The sequence below is a fragment of the Amyelois transitella genome, chromosome 22 (genome assembly GCF_032362555.1).
Source record: "Amyelois transitella isolate CPQ chromosome 22, ilAmyTran1.1, whole genome shotgun sequence".
Classification (NCBI taxonomy): Eukaryota; Metazoa; Arthropoda; class Insecta; order Lepidoptera; family Pyralidae; genus Amyelois; species Amyelois transitella.
In genome coordinates, this window is record NC_083525.1 from 137,877 (window position 1) to 148,930 (window position 11,054).

Here is an 11,054-nt window from a genome sequence, read left to right on the forward strand (position 1 = left end):
AATAAGTATATTTATTAACGCGAACTAAGTCACGGGCTGCAGCTAGTAGGCACGTTAGATGGTAGTTAAGGCAACCAGATGTTCAAATAATATTTTAAATTTATCCTTCGCAGAATATCCAATGGTGTATCTTGGTCGAGCTGCAACGGTCCCGTGGCCTAAAATGGACGAAATAATAAAACCGTATTTGCGGGCGGTATTAGGATGTAAAGGGGCCATTTCATTACATCCTATGAAAAGCGATTAATATATTCCGAAACGCTAAGGAATAATAGCATCTACATTGGTCTGATAGCGAGAAAGAAACATGTCAAGATTGTTCAAATAATTTTGCTTTGTCTGCCTCATAAAGGATGAAGCCGTGTGGTTCCCGGCACCACATCAAATAATAGAACCACGCCATCTCTTTCCCATGGATGTCGTAAAATGCGACTTAGGAATAGGCTTGTATATTTGGGATTCCTCTTTTAGGCGACGGGCCAACAACCTGTCACTATTTGAATCTCAATTCTATCATTAAGCCTAACAGCTGAACGCGGCCTGACAGTCTTTCAAGACTGTTGGCTCTGTCCACCCCGCAAGGGATATATTCGTGATTATATAGGTATTTTAATTTTTTTACAGCTGAGTAAAGTTCGCCATTTTTAAAGTACACTCCCTATGCCAGTGGCGTCAAATTTATATATTTATTTTCATAGCGCAAATTTCCTTTTTATTGTATTAGCTACGGAACTAAACCTTTATCAGGCCGTATTTGTCAATAGTCTCGGTCGGAGTGAAATAAAACGAGCCTGCCGTGTCTGGAGTGTCAATATAGGATCGCGAGCCGAATGCGGGATGAGCGCGCGGTGCGTGGCGGGAGCGTGGCGGGGTCGGGTGCGGGGTGACGGGGTGACGGGGTGACACAGTTACGCAAATAAGTTATTTTAAGAAATAATCATGTAAACCCACGTGTTCCACACCTATTTTCTATGACAGCGACATAAAAGTTATAGATAATTGGTTATTATTTATGCAACTTGTTGTTAACACGAACACGAACGATTCTAATGGATGTTTTTTTTTAAATTTTTTGATTAATTTGTTCTCGATACAAAGGCTACGGCAATAAATATACTGCATGGTTTTTGTACATAATATAAAAAAAACTAATTAATTTTCAGATTTCATTATTTTTGAGTCTCAAAAGGAATTTGTTCAAACATTTTGCCTATAACAATTTTTAAGGCAAAAATTACCAAGTATTTTGCCTTAAAAATTGTAGGACTGAACGATGTGCCTTATTGTGTCTACATTTGAATGGAACCCGTCATATTTTAATACTACATGAGAAATGAGTTTTCCATATGGTGAGCGGCCGAAAGTTTCATATCTCCCGCCCCATGTCGCCGGACATATAAAAACATTCGGGACCGACCAACGGTACAGTCAGCCAGCGAAATGTTGTCAATTATTTTTATATATTATTATTTTCTTGTAGAAAAAGTTAAGACACACACTCATTTAAAGTCATCTTAAGTGTTGATCCCTTTAGGGGTAGACAGACCTAATAATCACAAAACCCAAAGGCAACGCTGTAGCTTAAACTGGAATTGTACTATAAATAAATATGTAATGAGAAAAAGTGAAATTATTAGTACACTCAAAACAATGAAAGGATGACAAAATGTGAAAATATAAGTTAGTTCACTCAAAATAGTAAAAGGATTGATAAAAATCCCTTACTGATGTAGAATAAAACCTAGTTAAAAATCAGCAAAAAAAAATTACGATGATTTAAATTATCGTAATTTTTGAACTGATTTCTAACTTTCGCGTTGCATTACCTATTATTATTTTTATAATATATATTTTATAAGTCAGCATTAAACGCGTACTTATCTTGCCATGATGACCACGGATCATCGTAACGTGATTCGAAACATCCGAGATAAAATAAAGGTATGTTACGCGATTAATACCTTTATTAATTAAAAATAAATCGTAATGTTTGTTAGATGAAATGCAAATTATTTACTTTAAAACAATAATATTACGACTGAAAATATAATTTAAGGAGACTGTACGTCAGTCCATCGGTCCCAGAAACCTAAATAAAAGCCAACCGTCCCGGATTTATTCCTAATAAAAAAGAATGGCATTATTTCTTAGTTCGGGAACCAATAGTTTTCCGGGAACCCGAGTCCTTTGAATGTCATTATGATGACAGTACATTCTTATGCGAGGAAAATTACCTGAAATGAGGAATAAATAATGATTCCTAAATAATTATAACAATTAATTCTTTGTTAATAAGTACACAATATGATTTTTTATTTGTATACGATTTAATGAAATTAATAAATAAATTATATATGGGGCAGATTACAAAGATTGTCGAGACTTGTGTTAGAAGATACTAACTCAACGATACTATATTTTATAATTAATACTAATATTGATAAACATCCAAGACCCAGGCCAATCAGAGAAATATCGTTTCTCATCATACCCTGGCCGGGATTCGAACCCGGGACCACCGGTGTCACAGACAAGCGCACTACCGCCGCGCCACAGAGGCCGTCATTGATACTGTTTTGCACGTTTCAAAACAGTATTGTATAAATATAAATACATGTGTATGGTAATATAAAATACGGTTTTTAGCCTGACCACTTTTTTCCTACACTGATTTTGTAACGGACAATACAAATGCCACAAATTAATTTTCGAACTCGTAACAACTACCTTAAAACTCGTTAGCGATCTTCAAATAGCTTCAAGTACCTTAATTAACGAACTCAATTTTCGTAATTAACAATATTTCGTAATTTCTAATTAAATTTGAGCGGTTATTTTAGTGATAATGTACAAATTCCTGAAATACCTGAATTCGAAGCGACATCCGCGGTATTTCTCCTCGTTTAAATTAGAAATATTTTAATATATACTTTTTTGTCGTGGTGCGGCTTAATTCTTCATATTACTAGTAATATAATATAATATTCCCTTATTTAATTAAATTGTGAATAAAACTCGCTCTTTTTAAACATCTCGAAAGTTTTAATCGATATTATAGTTCAGCCGTCAAAAGATAACGATCGTCGTAAAAAGAATCTCAGAGATTAAACACTTTTATTCCGGTCTGGTGATAATTTTACAACATAGAGTCGCGGCTTTTCATCACGCGGAGATCCCAAATAATATTAAAACTGTGAAAGTAAGTCTGTTTTCGCGCATGTTATCTTCTAAACCAATCATCATGATTTTCCTGTACCTTTTATCCCGGTTAAAACTATACATCTCGTGGGATTTGCGAAAACCCTGTCTTCTTTTGTAGGTGGCGCTAAATTCGCACGAGCGTAGCTGCAGGTAAAAGCTAGTTATAAATAAACTTAAAATTCTTTTTGGCTAGCGATGTGACACAATCTGCATACATAATTATATTGGCTATGAGATACGAGTAATACACAGCCTAACAAGGCAATTTACAATATGTAAGGGCAATTTTGATACAATGTTAAATAATATATTGTATTAAAAGAATTATCTCTGGACAAAAAGGCTGAACGACAAAAATACGCAAAATATTGGCATCTTTTTTATAGGAATTGTATTAAGTCATTGAATTCCACATTTGAGGGTTATAAAATTATATTCTCATACCATTGAAGCGATTTGTGACCTTACTGTAAGCACTTGCCATATTTTAAAGTTTTATTAAGCAGTAAAAAAATATTAGTTGTTTTTACGGATTTCAAATTCCATTCCTCGGGTGAAATATTATAAACTAGAGGCTGCCCGCGACTTCGTCCGCGTGGAATCAATCCCGTGAGAACTCCGAGATAAAAAGTAGCCTATATGTTATTCTGGGTCTTCAGCTACCTACATACCAAATTTCATCGTAATCGGTTCAGTAGTTTTTGCGTGAAAGAGTAACAAACATCCATACTGGCATACTCACAAACTTTCGCATTTATAATTTTAGTAAGATGATTTACAAAAAGCATATTAAAATCTAGAAATGATTTATTTATTAAAAATAAATGACCTGTTCTCCTCCATGCCAATTTGATTGAAGCCGGTTGAATAAGAGCGGGCTTTTCAAAAAGCTTTGATTTGACCCTTTGAGCTTTTAATCGTCAGAGCTTATTGGCTCAATAACTTGGCTTACTAACCAACGTATGTTAATGCATTCCTTAATTTTTGGTAAGCAAAGATAAACTAGAAGACAATAAAGCATATTTGTCAAATTTTAAAAAGTTATATGCCTCGCCTTTTAGTTGAGTCAAAGTATTGTGTAAAGTTAAATTGTCATAAGACACCTTCTAAAACAAAAAAAAAATACTGAAGTCTTTACTACAAAATAAATAAGCAATTTAAATCATCCATTCATTCATATAATCACATCTATTTACATTGCGCGGTAAACAGAGCCAGCAGTCAGGAATAACTGATAGGCCTCGTTCAGCTGTTAATCTAAATGATGTAATTGAGATTAAAATAGTGACAGGTTGCTACCCCATCGCCTAAAAGAAGAATCCCATGTTTATAAGCCTATCTCTTAGACGCCTTTAACGAAATCCATGAGAAAGAGATAGAGTAGCCACATTCTTTTTTATATTTAATATATTCATATTTGTTAAACCTTATTTTGAATTTTTAATTAATTGAATTAGTGGTAATAGTAATGACAAATGCAATGAAACGATCGAGACGCGAAAATAGTATATATTTACAGATGTCATTAAAATGACAAAAAATAAAACTTGTAAAAAATCTGTTCTTATCTCAACACACCAACACCATGTAAACGCAACTTTAGCGAGGTGACCCGCAAGCCTCGAGCTTTCAAAGTAAAATAAATGAAAAATTAATGGACTCGGGTGACTTTTAATTTCAGCCTTTGTGGCTATTCTGGCTCCTTCGGCGTCCGTTGTGTGTTCGCATGTCGAATTAATGTCGGAAATGATGTGCTGCCATGTATGAAATTAATACAGGCGCAGGATGTATGGGGGTTTAGATCACGGAATCAAGGAGATGCGGTAATTGGTGTATTACTTTTCAATTTGCTTTTGATATCAATATGATGATTGTATGCAATTGGTCACCAACTTCTACTTCATCATCATTTTTGACGGCCTCTGTTATGGAGCGATAGTGCACTTGTCTGAGATACCGGAGGTCCCGGGTTCGAATCCCGGCCAGGGCATGATGAGAAAAGATCTTTTTCTGATTGGCCTGGGTCTTGGATGTTTATCTATAAAAGAATTTATTATAAAACATAGTATCGTTGAGTAAGTATCTCGTAACACAAGTCTTGAACTTACTTCGAGGCTAACTCAATCCGTGTAATTTTTCCTTAATATTCATTTATATTTATTTATTTAGTTCTTGTTGTCCTGTAGTTTGGTGGATTTTTTTTAATATTTTCGACGAATACTTAAATTTATTATTAACCACTTCTTTATGCCAATTCTGTCGTCATTACGGTTCGTTTATTCAAAGCATATAACTTGCAATTGACTCTGTCTGTACCTCATCTGTATGTGTGTGTGAGTGTGTGTTCGTAGTGTGTCGTTCTTCAAGGCCTTCCATGGCAAAGTGTCTATTTTAATGAGAAATTAAAAAATATGAAATTTTTATTATCAGGACGTACAAAATTACTTTTTATATCTTGCCTAGTCTCCTTGTTTCCGTGACCTGGTCTGACCGAGGTAACGCAGCGTGGTATTGTGCCGCGGTATGGTGTGGAAAAGGGCTATGATTTTTCGCAACATATTTTGTTTTCCTAACGTTTTATGGTGTGTTGTGATTGGTTTCAGTAGGTCACAGCAACAAAACAACCTTTGTAGTAGAATTTCTTACGCTTCAAACGCAAAATGCGTAGTTCTTATGAAATTATGAACTAATTAATTTTGTAAAAGAGAAACGCCTCCAAACGATATCCTCCTTTTTTGGAGTCGTTTCTAAAACCTTCACGTAAGTGTAGCACAACCTTTTCTGAAAACCGCATCAAAATCGGTTAAGCGAAACGCGAGACAATCACGGAAAAGCATACAAACATAAACTGAGAACCACCTTTTCATGATGGCGGTTAAAAATGACGCTTCTTTCCCAGAGGGGTAGGTAGAGACTACATTGCACAGATATCATACACCTGTCAGTAAAAACATTCACCTGGCACTATTTGAATCTCAATTCTATCATAAAGCCAAACAGTTGAACGTAGGCCACGTTCATCAATCTCTTCAAGACTGTTGACTCCGTCTACCCCGCAAGGAATATAGACGTGACTATATGAATGAATGAATACTCGTTTTGCATGTGCTTGTTTTTTTTACTTCAGAAGTTGCACTCTGTCTGGGAAAGCCGAATCGTAATGACAGTTTGAGGTGGACGCCGCGCGCTGCGGGCGCCGAGTCACAACAGGTTCCTGAAGCCGAGCCGAGCCGCCGCGCCGGTGGAGTTATTAGTTCCTGCTACACTTGAAGAGGATTCGCGAAACTACTTTTCTGACATTTGCGAGACATTTGTTATTATTAAGAAAAAGAGAGTGAGAAAGCGAGTATTAAATAAATATTTTCAGCTCGTGTCACGCCCACTAAGCATATTTTCGTGTTCGCAATTTATATCTTTCCTCTATATAAAGAAAATTTAATTTAACTCAGAGGCTTTAGGTACATTACCGTACAGCCCATAAGGGAAACATGGCTTCTGGGATTATTAAATCGTTATTCTTTGGGAACGAAAATATAATAAACACTTCACTGTTTTAAAAAAACTTGTAGTTTAAATTTTAGATCCATTGAAGTTTGTTTGCTCAATACTTGCTTTAGTAAATTGAAAAAGCAAAGTTTTAAACTCTGACCTTCGCGAAATCACTTTTAATTTTTTATATTAATTGGCAAAAGCTAAAAGACATATAAAAAGTCTAACATTTCCATTTTTGAAACTTAGTCTAGTCCACCAATTTATACGTCAAAGACCTGCAATGTCTCATTAATTAGAATATAATCAATCAGGTATAATAAAAATAATCTTGCTTCACTGTTCGACAGATAACTTTTTACTACGCTTTTATTAGCTTGGGTTGTATGTATGTATGTATGTATGTATGTATGTATGTATGTATGTAACGGAATCTTTGAGCTTAATTTTCACTGATTTCTAAACGTCTGATCAACTTGAAACTTTGCACACGTATCAAGGACCGATGACAATGCAATATTTTGATAAGAGTTTCTCATTATCCTTATTAAAACTGCCAGGATTAATAAATTCATTTTTAGATCCTTCGTATGAGAGTAAGAGAGACAGAGATAGCACCAGTGCCAGTAATCTCCATACAAGAAACCAAGAAGTTCTGACGTATAAGGAGTCCAAAAAGAGATGTAATATATTTCCATATAATGTTACTATTAACCTGAGGCTTTTTTATTTCATCGCATCGCTCCATTTAGAATTACCATTAGAAACAATAGTAGAATTAGTAGAATATTTTAAAACAATAAAAAATATATAAGTAATAAAACAAAAGTAATAAATGAAAATTGAACAACTAAATTTACAACAATACAAGAATAAAGTTACTACCTACAGAACTTTGCGATATTTAATACGTATTTAACATATTAATGCGATTCTTGAATTAACATTACCTATGTAACTTTTGCATATTTATAATAGCAACACTGTAATACTCGCTTGGAAAATGAGTGACAGTTTGTTTATTTATGTAAAATAAGTTTTGCAGTAAGTTTTGAATTCGATTCTAACACCTGTAAACTTTCTTTCTGTTTTTTTACCGGTGCCTGTGTATTTACCTATTTGCACTTTGTTTTGTGCTGATAACTTGTCGTTATTTGGAGTTTGGAATCTTCCGTTGAGTCGAGCTTTGTTCTTCCGGATATTCGTGTGATTTTATCATCTGAGATTGGACTCTGACTGTGTTCACTGTGTTGTGCAGATATTTTGAGATAGGACTCCTGTAAAAAGTACCTGATTATTTGAGATAGGAGTCCCAAGTTTGTGTTTGTTTTTGTGAAAGACAGATTTTACTACAAAAGTGCCACGATGTCTTCAGATAAACATTGTTGCGTTCCTGGTTGTAAAGGCAGTGGAGGTATGTTTGAAATATTTTTGTTCCTGTATCAATCTGCCTCTTAATCTTGTGGTTTGATTCCTGGCAAGGCCACAATCGAAAATTGTTATGTTTGCTGGATAGTCAAAAATATTATTAACAGTGATTTATCACTATAAAATTCTTTTCAACTGGGTTTAACAATCATCATACATGCATGCATACATATAATCACGTCTATATCCCTTGCGGGGTAGACAGAGCCAACAGTCTTGTAAAGACTGATAGGCCACCTTCAGCTATTGGGCTTTAAGATAGAATTGAGATTCAAATAGTGACAGGTTGCTAGCCCATCGCCTAAAAAAGAATCATGATGATGAGAATATTATGAGATTTAATCCAATCAGGCCACATATAACTTTAAGAAAGTTAGTTGTGAAAACCTCCGGCGATGGGCGCATGGTTGCGAAAGTCATTTCTAGTAAGATAGTTATACAGCGTAGTAGAAGTAGTAGGAAGTTAACACTTCTACCAAAAAATAATTGTATAAAAAAACTAAAAAACTAGGCGTTTTATTGCTAATCAAACTAAAAAATAGAAAATAAATAATAGTTTAAAAAAAACTAAAAAACTACGCTTTATTGCTAATCAAACTAAAAAATAGAAAATAAAATTTAAAGACAAAGGAATTATAAAACAGTAGTAGCAAGTCGAACAATCGGTTATAGTCAATTACCTCCGATTAAAATTATAACAAAATTAAATTTATAAACAAAACAATTTAAATCAGAGTAAAAAGCGTGGGGTGCATTTTACTTCATTTTCATAACTCTCTTGTCATAAATATATGCTAATAGAATGATTTTAATATTTACTACATCAGGCACCCCACGCTTTTTACTCAGATTTCAATTGTTTTGTTTATAAATTTAATTTTGTTATAATTTTAATCGGAGGTAATTGACTATAACCGATTGTTCGACTTGCTACTACTGTTTTATAATTCCTTTGTCTTTAAATTTTATTTTCTATTTTTTAGTTTGATTAGCAATAAAGCGTAGTTTTTTAGTTTTTTTTAAACTATTATTTATTTAGTATACACTTTCACCTTAGTGAAAATAAGTACTAAGTTTTCTAAAACTTTACACGAACGAGATATTAACAAACGTTTTCACTATACGTGGGCGGAGTTACGGGCACAATCTAGTTCCATATCGACGAACTTATAACAGTCTTCGTTTTTTGTAATAAAATGACAGGAAAATCGCTGAAAGTTTTCGAAGTGGCGTAAAATTGCCCGGCGGCCCGACACTGTCGCGCCAATTTTTCGGTAAACGCTCGATTAGGCTTCCTTTATGACAAAATGTAGGCACGTTTGGTATCAGCGACTGGACATTCTGATGTTCAGACTAAGATCGCCATTTTTTTGTCCTAGTTATTTATATCTTGAGTAAATGCTGAGAGGTCAGGCGCGGAGTCGCTACGTATAAAAATCTGACTTGCCTCATCTAGAATCATGGCCAAAAGGCGCACCCTGGGCTCCCGTTCAGAAAGATAAGGTTGTAACTTGGATTAACCCTAGAAGGAAGAGTGGGGGGGGGAGAGAGATAGATATCTAATAAAATAAACTTTTGACCAGAATAAAGAGCAACGATAGTTAATCGCGCGATAAAAACGGCGACAGGACAACCTCACTCATATTGTAATCGTACAGCAGAACTTGGCCTTGGTCTTTTCAAAAGACTATTGGCTCTGTCAACCCCATAAATATAAAGATGTGAAATATATATATGTATACCGTGTGGTTCCAGGCACCAATAGAAAAATGAATACGATCACTCTCCCATGGATGTCGTAAAAGGCGACTAAGAGATAGGCTTATAAACTTTGGATTCTTCATTTAGGGCTAAGGGCTAGCAACTTGTCACTATTTGAATCTCAATTCTATCATTTAGCCAAAAGACTGATAGGCCACGTACAAATGGCACGTGACCTATCAGTCTTTTCAGGACTTCTGGCTCTGTTAACCCCGTAAGGGATAAAGACGTCATTATATGTATGTATATATCTATATATGTACTCATACTCTCAACTATGCACTGTATACAGTGTCCCGTCCGATCAGCGGGAGTGGAGTGCAGCGATGTGACGCAGTAATTCCCCTCATTGAAGCACCCACCGAAAAATTGATGCGACAGTATGGGTCGCCGAGCTGTTGCAAACCTGACGTTTTGAAGCTATTTCATCGTTTTATAAAACGTGCCGTGTGGTTCCCGGCACCAATACAAAAAAGAATAGGACCACTCCATCTCTTTCCCATGGATGTCGAAAAAGGCGATTAAGGGATAGGCTTACAAACTTGGGATTCTTTTAGGCGATGGACTAGCAACCTGTCACTAGTTGAATCTCAATTCTATCGTACAGCCAAATAAATGAACGTGGCCATTCAGTCTTTTCAAAACTGTGGGCTCTGTCTACCCCGCAAGGGATATAGACGTGACCATATGTATGTATGTATTTATATAACAATTTATCAACACTTTTTTTGGCGTAAAATGACAATTTTCGTTCGTTCATTAGTTTGATAACTAACCGATGCTCTTACGTTGAGGGAAAACATCCAAATTCAAATTCAAATTCAAAATTTTTATTCATTACTATAGGATACTATATATCGCTTTATAATTGTCAAAACGTATGGTTTAACAACATTGGTTGACGTCAAATAAATTACTTAAAAACTAAGTTTACTGCCGCTTCCAAGGCGTCAGTGCAGAAGAAGCGGTAACAAACTGCACTGCAGCATTTTCTTCAACAACGTCAACTTCACAATATTAATTAAACTTAGAATAGAATGTGGACGAGAGAAAACATCGTGAGGAAACCTGCACATTCAGGCAACTGGATGCGTTGTTATATGATCTAATATGGGTATATGTTCCCCTGAAAAGGCTACGGAGGTCAGACGGAAGTCGCTTTAGGTAAAAAAACC